We start from the raw sequence: 17,256 nt of genomic DNA, 5'->3' as shown, positions 1-17,256 counted from the left end.
AGAAGATGCTTAACATCTATAGCCTCAATAGTAAAAATATCTTGGGGAAAATACAGTTCACATAAGTAATGTATGTTGTATGAAGGTGACAACCCTGCAGAATTTAAAGTTTGATTATATTATAAAATAACTGATTTTCTATTTGTAGACTTCTGTATTTTTTTACTCAAATAACTCACATTGAGACTTCCTATTTTTCCTCCTTTGCTTTCCCAAAGAGCAACAATGTAATAAACTCCCCGTGAGAACAGAAGCATATTACTGACCGTGACATCGGCAGGGACATAATTAACATCTTAAAAACTGGAAGAGAGACGATTTTGTTCACGGAAATGAAGGGGCAGAATTTAACATCTTCTGAACTCATACTGACTTTTTAGCATTTACAGGAGTGCTTGAAGGTGAATTTTGTAATTAATAGGAGGCACTACTTGGGAGGCAGAAAACATAAATGTTTAAGATGAGATGCTGTTTTATTAGCAATACTGCAGTTACAGCATAAGAAATCTAGATCTTCATAAGAAGAATTCTGTAGGATTTAACAGACACTACTTCATGAATGCAGTGTAAAGTATTCAGATGTATGCCTTGTTTGTTTGGGTATCGATTTACGAATATTCACTAGGCAGTACTTAAAAGGAACATATACAGATAATGAAGCACCATAAACACTTAATCTTCCTGACAAAAGCTGTATTATAAACACTGAAATACATACTTCTTACATGAATGAAGACAGTACTTTTACACTAAAGGATTTGTCTGTGTACTAAATTTGCCTTGTTTCCAATACACAATGTACTCAGGTTACACCAACTCCTCATTGCAGACAAAATTCTAAAGGTGTTTAATACCAACACACATATTCCTTTATTAAGAACAAATGGAGTCAGTATAAAGGATTTTTTACATGGTGTAAAAGATTTATTTAATAAGCTGGAACAGTGCTGCCTAAGCATACTAAAAGGCAGAATACTAATGAAAGTAGTTACATACGTACATAAGCCGTATATATGGCTAGTTGGTTTTCACACCTTAACTTTGCTAGAACTCCTAGGAACTGTGTCCTACCCCAGTGATTTCTAAGCTTTCCCCATCAACTATGCAAATAAAAATGTTAACTCATTTTAGAGCTCATTCTGCTCTTACAATTGGAAAGAGAGATCTCTCTTGACTAGAGCAAGAACTGCAGGCCTTGGAAGCGAGCACAGCACTACACTAAATCCCGACAGATGTGTGCAAGGGAACACCATAGAAATGTTTGGGCACTATAGACCATTCTTAATCACCCACCAGCATGCTGCACTGTTAGTTAAATTAAGAGAAAGGATGACAGGCGTACACAGAAAACATTTGAGGCTGAAGCTTATGTCGAAAAGTATTATTTTGTTAAAAGATCTAATAAATGTCAGCACCATTGCAGGAACACCCTATTAGCCCTGGTCTGCACACACCGAGCTGCAGCACAATCACTATTCAAGGAGCACTTTCAAGTCAGCCAGTGTATTCTATCAGATGTTTTCTTCTTTTAACAACGTATTGCAACAAAATAAGGGCAGCTTACACACACAGTGCCAGAAATCAGTACTACTTCATTTAAAAAAAGAAGAAAAAAAGAAAAAAAAAGATGAGAAAAGCTGAATGTCTTAAAAGCAATTTAGAAAACTATTCAATAAGACAGACACTTTTCGGTAAGAGATGTACTTTTTGCAAAGAGTTATTTCAGAGGAAGTTCTTACTGCTTCATGACAATTTGATGTATCAGAAATATTGTGCATATGATGATATTTTGCAAAAATGAAGAATAAACAGTAAAATGCTAAAATTCTAGTCTGATCTGAACCCCACTTTGAGTAAGGTTTTGGACTAAATACCTCCTGATGTCACTTCCCACATGGAATATTCTACAACTCAAAAATGCACTATTTGCTCAGCTACCAAAACAAGAGTTGCTTGCCATTGCAAAAAAATCCACAGTATTTTGAAAGCAGTTTGATTTGCAGAATCTTTTGACTACCTCCATATAGGTCTACCGTGCAGATATTTTCAAGGACACAATAAACGACTATCTAATTTTAAAGTTTTACTTCACTGCATGTCTAGCTTAAGGAGCTATGCACAAGAAAGCTTATTTTGAGCGGTTTAAACCAATTTTATGGAGAATATATGTTCAGCTGTGTCAGCCTTTTGAGACAGCAGTAACATCTTCCATTCTGCAGTCACTTCTACACTACTTTCCCAAAAGAAACTAGACTACATCAATACCCTTTTCCCACCAGAAAAGCCAGGTCTATAATCCTTCCCAGAACCAAGTATGATTATGACCTTCTCAATTTTAGTAGCGTTTACCAACAGAGCCTGTGGCTACTTTATTTTATGCTTTTCTAAAACTTCCAGTGTTTCAGCCTGCAGAACTGGCATGTTCCAACAAGAATATCAAATACTAATTATTACTGCTGTAGCTGTGTTGCACCAACTCAGCAGCACATGGAAATGAACAATACAGTAGAGTGAAAAGCTTAATTTATTGTTCATCTAGTAAAAGCTTGCAGTCAAATACTGAACTTGTGCAGGAGGCAAAATCTGGAAAATAACCTTTACATAAATTGACTCACACATGAAGAATAAAGAAAATTCTTACCTATCATATCTGTGGCACTGCAAAATTATAAAGATTCTCTTTAATGCTCTATGTCATACAATTACTTTATCAACACATTAATATTTTTGCCACGAACTCAGTAAATGACAGATGGAGAGATCTGATTTCTCCAAGCCTCCATGAGTACTTTAACAAGGAAGAAAGAGATATTTTCTTTTTAACGTTGCAGACTCATTACTACCTTATTCAAAAGCATTCTGACACCAAAAGGGCTAGCTCCAACCCGTCTCTTGGCCTGAGTTTCCAGCCTCTCTCCCTGGTGCCAGCACCGGTACATCTGTAACTTCACAGCCAGCAGCAAAGTTTTATTTTTGTCCGTGTTAGTTCTCAGCCCAGGGAATAACTTGCACTTGCTATATTGCCATGCAAACACCACTGCTGTACCAGTAGTGGGGAGAACTGTAGATCACCCCTTTCCACAGCAGCAGCAATTTACATCATCTTAAGTCTCCCATACTTTCCCACAGCTCTACAAATTGTTGTGAGATGAACCTTGAAGCTTAGACACACTTATTTTTGGATCTTACAGATGAACCTGTTGAAGAAACAAGAAACAAATGATGAAATAAAGCAACATGCAGCCACGGGACAAAACAGGCAACATTTATGATGATGAAGTGGCCTAGGAGAGACTTCTGGTCCATAAGTTAAAGTACTGTATAATTAGGAGACTGACAGGGATCTTTCTTCTTGCCTCACACACTATTTCTAGGAAGGGTATGATTTTCTAATTATGATCACCTTAACAGCCAAAGCTACTTTAAAAAATGATACAAGGAAAGCAGTGCAATTATAAAAGTTTCACACACATGATCTTACTTATAAGCTAACCCTCATATTCTCTAGCAGAAATACTCTTCAGCACAGACTTTCCAACCTCGTCATAGATTTTAGTCCTCCAGTAAACAGATATTGAATTTTTCAAGTCCCACCACAGAGGTAAATGGTGTCTCGTCTCTGAGATGTTGGGCTTTGTGTTATTTGCCATACTGCTACATCTCCACCAGCACCACAAGGAGAGCTTGTATTGGTTATGGCAGAAATCTGTATCAGTGGTAACACCTGTCTGCAACAAGATTTCTCTCGTGACCAAGATGAATGGCTATGGGCGCTGGTACTTTTACATTATTAATTCAGTGTTATCACACAATGCTCATAAACTATTGAAAATGCTCAGCTCTCAATCCAGAATTGGCCACAGGCATCCTTTATTTTTGCTGTTAGGAGCAATGTAAGTATACTCTGTTTTAAGAGCAGAGGAAGAGGTTCTCTAAAGGAGATTCCCTGTCTTGCTGATGTATTATTTTTGTAGGAATCCTATACTAAAGATGAGAAAAAAAAGTAAGAAAGAATTTGGAACAGATTAGCGTTACTCAACCACAAGCTCGAAGATGTACTCAATTGTGACAATACAGTCTAGATGCCCCCAAAATAAGCAAAATTAATAAAACCCAAAGGGCGGTGGTAAGGAAATCCTTTGAGAAACTGTTTAGAATCAAACTGCTTTAAAGGTGATGATTGAACCTAATGAAATTACAATGGACTTTGAAAGCTGATGAGTTTAATATTCCCTAAACAAGTGATGCTCTTATCCTCTCCCAATCAGAATAATTTCATTGGTCGAAAAGATTTTCTTTGAAATGTGATTCTTAGAACCAAGAAAGAGAAACCTGCCTTCACAAGTGTTTTCAAACCCAGCTATTTTTGGACTTGAAGAATCTCACCTCTCCATTCAAAGCACCTTCAAGGAGGTATTTCTCAACAACTATGATTTTTAGAGAATGACTTGTAAATAGCACAGCTCTCAGGAAAAAAAAACCCACATCCCTCAAAAACGTGTATCAAACACTTAAGCGTCCATCACTGAGGGTCTCAATCACCACATAAGGACAGCAATTTCTGGGACTTAAGTGGGATAATTAAGTGACAGCATTTGTTTGTATATGTTTACAATTATAAAAAAAAAAAATTCACTAACACAATAACTAGGTTATTTCCTAGATAGAATTCATATCACTACCAGCTGACAACTGCTACGTTATGAAAGAGCTATGACAGCAGATTTTTAATTAGGGTTTACAACAGTAATTGGTGCATTGGGAGAGTGTACTCAGCTTCTCTGCTTTTTTGTGTATGCATTAGAACTCAGCAATTTGAAACCTCTTCTGATGTGACTTTAATCCTACTGGATTCTTTTTAGAAAACCTATCACTTGAACAAAAGGAAGAAGGAAGAGGATATTAGCTTTTCATATTTTTGTGTTGAAGCACTAAATAATAATATATAAAAAAATACATAGTTAAGTTTTTTGGCATGAAGCACCATCCTTCTGGTAAAGTCTTATTTATTTCATTGTGAATTCAGCTTTTGAGGGTATTGAGCTTGTGATTACACGTTTTCAAGGACATATTGCAGGTGTGAAGTTCTAGAGTTATATATACTGATACAGTCATTTACAAAGAAGCTGTGAAACTTTAATTGCTTTGACTCACAAATTGCTAAGTTTAAAAGCTCAGAGTTAAGTTGGAAACTGTCCTGTTATAGACATAAAATGTACTTGTACATTCATACTGCTGCAACATCACATTTTTAAACTTCTGTAGTGAAACAAGGCTCTAAACAAAACTAAAATAATGCTGTTTAAAATGGGTGAATGCCAACATATCCTGATGATGATTTTTTTTTTTAAACACAGTGACTTCTTAAGACCGATGTACATCAGGCCTGATGTGTGAAGTTATACTGATTATGAGAATATGATCTTACACTGGCTTCACATCAGCAGATGAAATTCCTTTGAGTACAAAACAATAACTGGCAAATTAATACTCCTTGGCAGCCAGTCCCATTATGGCTCTTGCTAGCAAGCAAAGCACTGCTTCATATTCTCAGAAGCAGGTGACCCGTCTGAAACACCAGTCAGACTTTAACAGCACTTATAAGCAGAGGCAGCATAGCTTGGAACGCTCTACTAAATGCTCCCTCACATCATCTCCCTTGAAGTGTATGTGTGGATGAGCTACTTCTGAACTGGTTGCCGAATCACCAGAGAGCAGCACATTGTTCTGAGGTTTGTCTTTACCATTTCTGCTAAAACACCGTGCAGTAAAGAGTGCTGCTCTGCAACTGACTCAACAGCACCTCGATTATGCATATATTGTAGGTGGGGTGACAGCCAGGAGTGTGTCAGGAGCTGCGCTGAGGTCCTTCCCCACATTACAGAGCTCTTGAAGAGTGTAATCTTAATTTTGGCCCGAGCAGGTAGAATTTCCATGGACTTTAAGAAACAAACTGTAAATGATTAGTGTCTCTGACACTTGCAAATGTCATGCTCAACTACATCCTAAAATAAAGGCTGATGAAAATCAGGTTCCTCCCTCATTTACCTGATATGGCCTACGCAAGGCTATGGCTCATATTGCTACACAACTCCTTGCACTGCAAACACATACTTTGTAACCAGTGTGACTTGTAATTACATACAATAAAAAGGTAATATATTTTACAGGATTATTCCCTTATATTTTATATATATACTTTAGTAATGTGAAATTAAAGAGTATTGTTGACAAAAAACTACAGACAATTACATGATGTTTTATATTTTGACACTTGTAATTTCAAGTTGCATAAACATTCAGTAGGAGGTTCTTCTGTGTAGTTGCTTTATTTAACTTGGTGATCCCTAAACACCAGGCCACCAGTTGACAAATACAGTGTTTGTAACAATGGTGCTGTGTACTGGAATGCCTTAAATCACCTCCAATAAACCATGTGAGTTTGTTCTAAAGACCGTGCATACTGGTGAAAGAGCTCACCACTGTTAGTGTTCAACTGATGAACTTCCAGGCAGCATTTCACACCACAGCTCGACTGCTGAAACAGGCATTCTCATCCCATTCCCCATTTTCACTTTATTATTTCATCTCTTCTTGTGCTGGCATTCTTATACACATAATGCCCTGAGGAGGCAGTTCAAGGAACTGAACTGGCAGAAACCTCTTACTTGTAGAGTCAGGGCATAGTTTCAAAGGCAGTTTAAACAGAATTACAGCTCACCCCCAGGGAGTAGGTCTTGCTCGACCTGATCAAGCTGCGGTGATATTGACCACACACAAGGGCAATTCAACTCACTAAAAAGGCAGAATACTAACCTGCTAGAAATGCATCAAACGTCTTTTAGATAAGCACACTGAACTAATTTGCTTTGAGGTCAGATTCATTCCACTGCAGACAAAAGGGAGAACATGTTAGAAGTCAAGGGAGGGAGAAAAAAAAAAGGAAGATTAGGGAGGAAGCAAACCTCTCTTTCCATCGTTGTTGGTGGGGAGCTGATAATTCCGGTTAACTGCACCATGGAACTGTACCCCTTGTTTTCGGCCGGTCCAGCTGCCTGAGGCAGTTCCTCGTGGAGTCAGACAAGCTCCACTTGCAGTTGTGCAGAAGAGCAAGGCTGCCTTCTCCTTTAAGCCTCTTCCTCCTTCCTTCCTAGCCACCTGTGAGGTTGCGCATCTTGACACTGCAGACGAGGGGGCAGGACATGCCAAGGAGAACTGGCTGTCAACAAATTCTAAGCTCACTTTGGGACAGATGTAAAACATTTTGTAGTTCACCTTTTGCTTACCTAAGGTATCTATGTTAAACTTCACATCAGGTATGTTTAATTGCTCTTTAGAGATCCCTGCAAAGAATTAAGTGGAAAAAAATGCTTTAGCTGTTTTCTCTTCTATTATGTAAACTTAGAAATTTAGCACATCTTTCATGTTTTAAAAAGCTTATTTTCCCTGAGTTACTCCAGCCAACATTCCCAAAGGCTGAATTGTTTCATGTGAAATGATGAATATATTCTGAACTCAGAGCTTTCTGAGATCAGCAAATATACCTTAAACACTTTAAAACAAACCTTCATTTCCCAGTAAAGAAAAAGATTTAACCAACTACCATCACAGTGTGACTTTTGGTCTTCAATAACTGGCAGCAATCTTCAAGGTGTTCTCACCTAATGTCAATCTTCCTGATTACAGAGATGCTTCTTTTTTCCACACTTGTCCAAACCATGCCATGCACCTTCAAAGCATGGATCAGGCAACACATGAGAAATGTTTTTTATTGCTAGTATAGGAAAGAAGTAGAATGAGTCAAATAATTGATGTCTTCCTTGAGAATGCTTTGCTCTCCTTCCAAACGGAAGGAGACAAATCAAGATAAACTGTACTTTATCTAGATATTAGTTAATGAATGCTAATCACATTAATACTTTTCTAGTTATCTGAAACAACGAAGGGACAAGAACTGGAATTCTGAAAGATACCAGAGAAGACAACATGAAGAAAACTGCATGTACTTTCAGGGTCTTCTTTATAATGTCCCACTATTAAAAGAATGGTAATTTTACAGTTACACTATCACTCTAAAAGGGGGAAGGAGGAGAGTCAATGTTCTTGCCAATATATCAAGCACTAAGCTGTTTGCAAATATTGCTCACTTAAATTTTGCCTCATTCATATCTCACTCTGAATACTCTTGCAAAAATTATTTTCTTTGCTCACTGTTTCAACCAGTGAGTCTATAGTTGCTTATAGCAATTATTGCTTAATTGCTCTACTGGTTTCCCCACTTCACAACAGACTTAAGACCCTTGTCTTTTACCATGAAGGTTCTGGAAAATTAAGCAATAAGAAATGCTTTGTCCCATGACCATTTAGCTAATGACACTGCTCACTGCTTAGGCCCTTACTTCCTTCTACAACTTTTTGCGGATAGGCCATTAAGACTGAAAACACTCTAAAACTCTACAAAACAAACACATAACCTTCCTTTAATTTGCCTTAGAGGAAATGTGTTGCTGACAACAATGTCAAAACTGACAACATTTAGACTGTCAGCATGATTAGATCACTGCCTCTCCAACTGTCTAACATATTCTACTTCTGTAACCTTGTACTCCCTCAGTCTGTGATGATCCATTTGTGTATCTTCTCATTAGTGGTAGGTATCTGGGGCCAGGGAAAAAGCCCTTTCTTAGAAGATACCAAACACAGTAAAGCTCCTCTTGCTCTATGTACAGAGTAACACAAATATTTATATCTGTATCTATAGTTATTAGACCTACTTTACAAGTATAATAATTGCATTTGTTTTCAAAGTTATTTCTTGAGTGCTTGACACTATTACTTCCTACACAGTTAAAAAAAAAAAAAATGAAGCTCTTTAAAAAAAAGTTGAAAAACAAACTAACTCACAGAGAGGCAGAATTATATATCTATCTCTCATTTTCAAAACCTCAAGTCCCCAACCCAATTTATCAGAAGCAGCATCTAAAAGCAGGCATTTTGACAAAAGACAGAAATTAAATTCCCTCTGTGTTACTTAAAATACATTTATTGCATCTCTCTTCAATCTTCACACTCAAATGAAATGCAAGCAGAATCTCTTTCTGTATGTAAATCCTATGTAAATATTGTTAGTTTATGTCACTAGTAAATGACTTAGTGAGCCTTCTTGGCAGGAGTAATTTTTAAATACATCCCTATCATCAGTCTTAGCCCAAACTTGTTGGTGTTGAACCTGACATCATTGCCAATAGTTTTCCATTGCTACTTTAGACAAGCACTCCATGAGCCACTGTGTTTGTGGAAAACTTTCATGAGCTTGCACTACTTCAACCATTCTTCTTTACTTCTTCCTCAGTTTTTATGTGCCAGAGTTTCCCCCCTGTTTTAGTCAAAATAACTTAGAAAAGACTTACTTTTCAAATTGCTTTTGGCTTACTTCAACTGAAATGGGTTAGGAAACCTTCCCACAAGAATAGCCAGCAGATTTGAGGGCCAGTAATCAGTACTAACCTCTCCACTAGTACAGTTATGCTCAGAAGACATCAGTGTTTAACTCACACTCTTCTCCAAGGACGAAAGTTACACAACTTCAATTCTCCTAGTAGGAAGTTCCTGCTCATACTATCTCAAAATATTATATCGGTGCAAACTACAAACTTTAAAAGCAGTAGCAGGAAGAATATTTCTTTATGTTTGGACTCTCCACTGGATATAAACTGTAACGTTAATCTCTTGTTTTATTACCTTGCACTGTTGGTATACCTGCCCCACTATGAGGTACTTTGATTCTGATTTAATACCCTTTAAATGAGTATGAACAAACTGCATCAGCATGAAGATACAACAAGAGAAAACTCTGCCCACCCCAGAGATCTTCAGGTGACTTTCAAAAAATGTCATAATCCCAGCCAGTGTAGTTTTACTGGTGCAAAGTGATGCTTGTAAAATTTGAGTAGTTTAAGTTAACCCTGCTGGCACTGTCAAATCAGTTTGACTCTACGTATGGAATGTGTAATGATTCTGGTAATGACTATGTATATGTATAGAATGGGTATTAATACAGGGGTCTTTCCTAGATTAAATCCACCTGTAGAAGATCAGATGGACATTTAAACTAATAAAGTTATGTAAGAACTTTCTAGATATCACAGTAAAGAGAAATACAGGAAGATTAACACGTCTTTTTACAAAAGCTCAAAAGGTTAATAAAATGGACAGCTAACAGGAAAAGTGTTCCCTCTTAGAAGAAAGTGTCTTAATCTCTATAGTCATACTGCTTCAACAGTAAATGATTGCAACGGATCTCAGAAAATGAACGAAGGATACGCTATTTTAGTTCAGGTCATCACACTGGGCTTACAGCTGCTCTGTACCTTAAAATGGAAAGCAGTCCTCATTTCTGTTCTCAAACTCACCATGTACTAATTAAGAATTCAGCATAACCTGTGCTGAACTTGTTTAATAAATACCTACACATAAAATAAAAAGCACTTACAATCCCTCTAAGATTAAAAGTGCTAGAGTTAAGGGGTTCTGTTACTTGTTTTGAGCACCAAGATTTGTTTATGTTTCAGAACAGTATTCTGCAATGCTTTATAGATATTAAGCCAAGGAATCCAAACACATTTGTGAAACAAATGACACTACTCTGCTCAATGCTTAATACAAGAACAGCTCAATGAACACAGCAAACTGAATGAGCTATTCTAGGATTACCATTCTATAAGCCATATTGCTCAAGATGGTAGAACAGTTGGCAGACTTAAAGGAGTAATATTCTCTGTATCAATGAACTAAGGAATATTTATGTGACTCTTGATACCCCGTTACTGTTTATTAAATCTGCATGACATGGAGATTTAGAGAGTACATCCTTAAGAGACAGATAATCATAGGAAACCGAAGCAACTAAACCTGCAGGCAAGCAAGGGAAGATGAGATGCTTGTAAAAGCGCAAGGGATTATTAAAAAGCACACAGCAATAAAGAGGTGCATTAGCAGGCATGCCTGTACAATTAGTTTAGAATCATTGCTCTTGTTGCTTTTTCATGTGAGTGGTACAGTGGGAGGAGAGGTGAGAAAACACAATTGCTAGGATAAATTTTCAGGAGACTGCCAAGTCATTCTTGGAGTCTGAGTCACCAAATGGACAGTCTCACTTTTCCCCTAGGCTCCTGTTGCTTTTATCACGACATCTCTCGAACCTGCCTAACAGAGCTGATTCAGCTCACCAGCCTCACCATCGGCAGGTGAAAGGAAGGAGGCGGCAAGGGGGCTGTGCAAGCTGAGCCCACTCACACGAGTGCTAGCTACACGCCAGAGCGAGGTAAGGAGACAGCCATTTCATCAGGTCACCCTGCCCTGCGGGATGTCACCCACAGCCCGCGTCCCCACCCGAAACCTGCAAAATCCTGAACTGCTACAGGAAGAAAAAAAACCAAGTTGCTTCCCTGTACGAGCACAATGAACCAGACCAGGCGTTCATCTGACTGAAGACTTGCCCCTTCGCTGGATTAGGTTCAGCCAGATCTGTTCTTCTGCCTGGCACACAAAGATTACGCTAACACAGCACTGCGAGTGTAAACCGTTCTTTCCAAACGCAGAGAGGCATTACATCCACTACAGTATAATTACAGCATTTCACAAATAGGAGCAGCCCCATTCCTGACTGACAGCTTTGTCCCTCTCTGCATTTGACCTCATGGTTGTGTAGCTGTAAGGTAGGCTTGTCTTCTGAATTTAATCACCCTGCAGCTAATAATTGCTATATAAACACAAGAAAAGCAGGCAGAAGCAGAAATCAGAGAATTTCTTTTGGAAAAACCCATATTTGTTACATCAGCTTATGTATGACACCAAATTGCCCATATAGGCGTGGTGTGATGTGACTGCTCAGAGCATTCACTGAACTACAGCCACAGACAATGGACCTGATACATTAAGGTGTAACTATGGAAAGGACTTTCTAACCTGTTCAACAGCACTACTAACCGCTCTGCCCTTACAACTTGCACATGTTCATATCCACAGCAACTTCCTTCAGAAAAAACCTTGTGTTTCATACACATCCTTCCCATAAATCAGTGTTGACATGGTTTCAGACAAAAATATCCCTTTATAAATATCACCACCCACCTCTTCTCTTTTTTTTTTTTTTCCTTTATCACCTCCACAGGATTAGATTTTGCTAGTTTGTGTGGTTTTTTTAAAGCACTCTGGAAAAAATATTCAGATTAAGTTAGTCCACAGTGAATACATTAGTCATGTTGACACTTACACTGTCCTGCTGATAGTTGAAAGAAAACATATTACCAAAACAAATGGGGCAGTTTTCACACCACAAAGTCACTTCTAAGCTCTAAACAGCAACCTCAGCTTATTTGGAATGAAATAACCAGTAATTATAGCTAATAGGACAATAGCAGAGGGTTTGGCTTTAGTTTTTTAGTGTTTTTCAAGCTTCTGGTTTAACTTCCTACAAAAGTAGTCAAATATTTATCTTAGTCCAGCCTGTCTTATTATCAAGTTTAACAAAAGTAATTTAAGTTAAACAAACTTGAACAGCCTTTCAGAGAAGGCCTGGCCAAACCAACAAAATTAATCTAAATATTGATACAGAACAGCAGTTCTTAGACCATGATTTTCAGGAAGGAATGCACTTCCTTACAAAATCTGCAGCACTGCATCCTGAGATACACAGGACTCACTCAGAAAGCACAAGCAACCTTCCAGTCTCAGAGAACTGGACAAAGAATCAGGATCATTTTGGTTGGTAAAGACCTTTAAGATCATCGAGTCCAATGCCTAACACTGATGGTATCATGAAGCAAATTTAAAAAATTAGCAATTTAAGACACTGTAGAGAAGCATCAAACATGCTGCAGAAAATCCTGTTTTTCTAAGGTACATAAATAGTCACACATCAAAAATCAGGAAAACCACCGCTATTACTGAAGAACTGAAAGTTATGATTTGCCACTGAGTCATATGACTGCATTGATTAGTGCCTGTATTGTTATAAAATCTTAGAACATTTATAAGATCTCCTAATGCACTTTTAACTACAGATCTAAGAGCAAGCTGATCAGATCCTGCAAAGTACATTTTAAGAGTCTGATTCTTCAGAAGATAAATCCTTTGTTGCTTTAAGAGTTTGGCAAGTACTACCCAATGCAGTAATCTCTGGAATCAGAAACTGCTGACTGAAGGGTAAGAATATGGAGAGCTCTGAATACACTAAAGAACTTGATTAATTGCACCTTTGCAGTATTATCCATCATTCTCACACTGATAAAATTCTGTTTTGCAGCAGCTACCTTATGCCAATAATATATAGGCACAAATTCAAAGTGCTAAAAGCAGCTTGAAACAGCACTGAGGAAAAACCAGGTGAAAAGATTACCAGAGAGTAACTTAGGTGTTGTTTAGTTTTCCCTGATGATCACTGGTGGGCTGCACGCTGCAGCCTGTGTGTGACCAAAAAGCAGAGGCAGACAGCTGTGCCAGCCAGAGCCTGTGGCCCCCACGCCCACTCCAGCTGCTCCCCGCTGCCTCATAGGGGGTGTTGATACCCCCACAGGCCTGGGAAAGCGGATCCTCACAGGAGAGCTGCCTGACCTGATCTCAAACAAAGTAACTCGGGTTAGTAAAGCTTACTATTAAAACTGCTCCAGCAGGAAAGGGACACGTACCCTCTGCCAGCTGCAGTGCTGCCAGCTGAGAGCCACACTTTGCCAGCAGAAGAAACAAGTACGAGTTAAACACTGCTCTATTCCTTATATACAGTTTAAACTCTCTACTTTAAGGAAGGGCTACTGTTGTTTTTTTTTTTTTTGCAGGTTTTTTTCACCCAGACATCAGACACAGGTTACTTTAGGGAGACCGCTTTCCTTCACAAACTATAAGGCAACTCTGGCAATTTCACTGGCTGCACAAACTTTAATTGCATAATACGATAAGCACACAATAAATCAAAATGAAAATTGAGTATCAGCATAAGGAACAAGCAAACTAATCTTACCAGTGTAAATATTTAGATTTCACATTATAGAGGAAAGCCAGTTTTCACAGGACTTGCACATTAGCTTCAAGCATTCTGTAATTACATTTTGCATGTGAGCTATTTAACTGCATGCTACAGTATCAGCACGTTTTTCTTTGGTTTTGGTTCCCCATGTCATTCCGCCCCAACTTTATTAACAGAATACAATAACGAAATAATTAATGTTGGAAGTTATTTCTGGAGGTAATCTGGTCCAAACTGTTTTCCTTCAAAGTAGAGTCAGCTTCAGATTTACACACGCTGCTTAGGGCTTTGTCTTCAGAGGCTAAAAAACTTGTTCTGAAAAATCGAAGTAGGTTTTAAATACAATCTCCCCTCCTATGCCACAATCTAGCCCAGGCTACAGCTATTCTTAAAGATCAGAACTCCAACAAAATCTGTTCCCTTCAAGACAACATTTCAGCAAGAAAAACAAATATTAGTAAGAATTAAGGGGGAAATTAAAGCTAGTTAATTTATCTACTGCAAGCTCTTTTCTGTAATAAGCATCTTGATGTGTTGTTGCAGAATGCAACAGACTTAGCAAGTGGTGTCTAACCATCCAGCTGGAGCAGTTTGCATGAACTGCAGCAGCAGTTAAGGACTGTACACCCCACGGGGTGACATCAGCGATGGTCATTATACTCCCATGCAAGTGCACACACGCAGCTGACCACCACCACATGAAAATATTTAATCCTCTGGTAAGACAGGGTCTGCAACGCGTCTGGAGAAAGAACTACAGACAGAAATAGTCAAACATTTCACAGACCTTAAGACCTCCCTCAAACAAGTGTCCCTGAGGAAAGATTTACAGCAAGGAGTAAGGTGTGGGTTAAATGCTCTGTTGGACACCTCATGTCACAAATGGCTACCATGGACTAACCAGGTGGGGGGCAATATTTACAGAATTATCTTCAGGTAGAAATACTGTTACAGAAAAAGCCATCCAAAATTACAAAGTGTAGAAGAAAGAGTCCCCAGGTGACCACTGCCTCATCCAGCATGGTAATGTGATGTTTTGCCTCCCCTCAATACTTATATTTCTACTTACATAATGATTCCAAAACCAGGAAGCTGTCCTACAGAAAACTACTTGAATTTTCTTCCACCTTATTTTCTATGCTAGGTGTGGTTGCAGCTCTTCTTACTACACCGCTTTCCCAAGTCCACCTTGCTGATGCTGGTACCAGCACCTTCAGATCAGAGATTTCACATATGAAGAATGCCCAACTCAGTTTTTCAAGAATCACGTCCACACACTTGTCTCGCAGTAAAACCAGTATCAGAAGACTTTATTCTCCTGTTCCGCAAGTTGATTTGCACAACACATGCCATCTCCCCTCTTCAACATGCAAATCTAAGTTCATCGTGTGATACAGGGCCGTGCTTTTAACATTTAACATATTGCAGCACTGAGAAATGAACCCACAAACGCCGCAGCTTAGAAGAAAAAAAACCCCACCCAAGGTCACAAAAATACAGCACAGCGACAGGTCCACCTGCCCCAACAACAATAATAGCGGGTGTTAGCAGGACACGCTACCGCAAACCAAATAAACCCAGCCAGCCGCCAGAGCTGAGCAGAGCGACCCGGCGGGGGGCTGGGCTAAGCCGGCACAAAGTGACCGGAGGGGCCGGGGCGGGGGGCACGGCCACCCTCCCCCGCCCCGGGAGGGCAGAGGCGGCGCAGGGCAGCTCGGGGAGGCAGCCAGGGAGCGGCGGCCCAGCCCGTCCCTCCCAAGCCCACCGGCTCCGCCGGGGGGCCGCCCCCTCCTCTCCCCTCCCCGGGAGGCTTCGCGGGGCAGCGGCGGCGGCCCAGCGCCCGGGCTCGCCCCCCGCCACGGGCAGCGGGGCCGCAGAGCGGCGCCCGGCACAAGATGGCTGCGCGGGGCCGGGGCGGGGGGGCCGGGGCCCAGCACGAGGGTGGCATCGCCCGCCGCCGCCTCCCTCCGCGGCTCCCTCTCCGCCGCAGGAGGGCCCGGAGCCCGCCGCAACGCCGGGAAGCGGCAGCCGGCGCCGCCCGGATGCGGGGCGGCGGGAGGCGCAAGCGGTTCCTGTAGGTGAAAGGTCGGGGGGCGCGGAGCCGCCCGCGGGACGCGCCGAGGCCTGAGGCGGGACGGGCGGCGCCCCACGCCGCGCTCCGCCGGGCGAGGGCGGGCCGGCAGCCGCGCACGGCTGGAGCGGGGCCCCCACCCGCGCCGCGGCCCGGCCGCTGCCGGGGAGTCGCTCACCTGGCGGGCGCCGTGGCCTCTCCGGCGGGTTTATTTGTCGGCAGCGGCTCCGGCTCCCGGAGGTCAGAGTTCGCGACCCCGCCCCCTCCGCTCGGCCCGGCCCCGCCCCGCCGCGGCGGCTGCGCCTGCGCGCGGGACCGGCCGCCTGGCGAGAGCGCGGGGCGTCCGCTGGGGAGGGGTCCGCGCGGGGCGGGGCCCGCCTCGCCCTCCTTGCCCTTCCGGTGGCCGTTAACGGCGCCCGAGGGCGGGGCGGCGGCAGCGCTGCGGCTGCGCCCCGCGGGGGGTGCCGGCTCTTTGTCCGCACCGGCGGGCGCTGCCGCCACCGCGCGTAGGCCGCGAGGAGCACCGAGAGCTGAGGTGCTGCGGGCAGCGGGCCGGGCCCTGGCACAAGCGCTCCTCGGGAGGGGGCGCCTGAGGCGAAGCTCCCTCACAGGTGGGGAAGCGGTGGCTCTGCCCCGGGTCGTTCTGCCTGACCCGAGGGCATGGTCGAGAGAACTCGAGTCTGCAGATCCTCGCCGCCGTTCTCTGCAAGGAAACAGGAATATTTCAGTTTTCAGCATCACGGGTGCAAAGCCTTTGGGTAGCACGGTGCGGTCTTCCCACTGAGGCATGGACCTGTTGGAGAGGGGCCAGAGGAGGCCACAGAAATGATGAGGGAAAACCTCTCCTGTGAGGACAGGCTGAGAGACCTGGGGTTGTTCAGCCTGGAGAAGAGGAGGCTCCAGGGAGACCTTATCACAGCTTTTCAGTACTTAAACCTCTAAGAAAGATGGTGACAGACCTTTTAGGAGGGCGTGTTGTGAAAGGACAAGGGGTAACGGTTTTAAACTAAAGGAGGGGAGATTCAGGCCAGACATGAAGAAGAAATTGTTTACAATGAGGGTGGTGAAACACTGGCACAGGTTGCCCAGAGAGGTGGTAGATGCTCCATCCCTGGAGACATCCCAGGCCAGGCTGGACGGGGCTCTGAGCAACCTGATCTAA

At 41.8% G+C, this 17,256-nt stretch overlaps 1 protein-coding gene across 5 annotated transcripts in view; it reads right to left on the bottom strand.

The window, feature by feature from the left end:
- Nucleotides 1-16,363, bottom strand: part of NR2C1 (nuclear receptor subfamily 2 group C member 1) — a 58,714-nt gene extending 42,351 nt beyond the window's left edge. For 2 of the 5 annotated variants that reach the window (XM_065645788.1, XM_065645824.1), the window contains exon 1: nucleotides 16,273-16,332. The gene's annotated coding sequence lies outside the window, so the exon portion shown is untranslated. Of the gene's footprint in view, nucleotides 1-3,046; nucleotides 3,126-16,272 lie in introns of those variants that run through there. The other 3 variants (XM_065645807.1, XM_065645815.1, XM_065645798.1) reach the window with 3 other exon arrangements.
- Nucleotides 16,364-17,256: the final 893 nt, after the last annotated feature.

This window comes from Caloenas nicobarica, chromosome 1, assembly GCF_036013445.1.
Source record: "Caloenas nicobarica isolate bCalNic1 chromosome 1, bCalNic1.hap1, whole genome shotgun sequence".
NCBI classification, from domain to species: Eukaryota; Metazoa; Chordata; class Aves; order Columbiformes; family Columbidae; genus Caloenas; species Caloenas nicobarica.
Note: the sequence above shows the minus strand (reverse complement) of the source record. Positions and strands in the feature narration are given on the sequence as shown.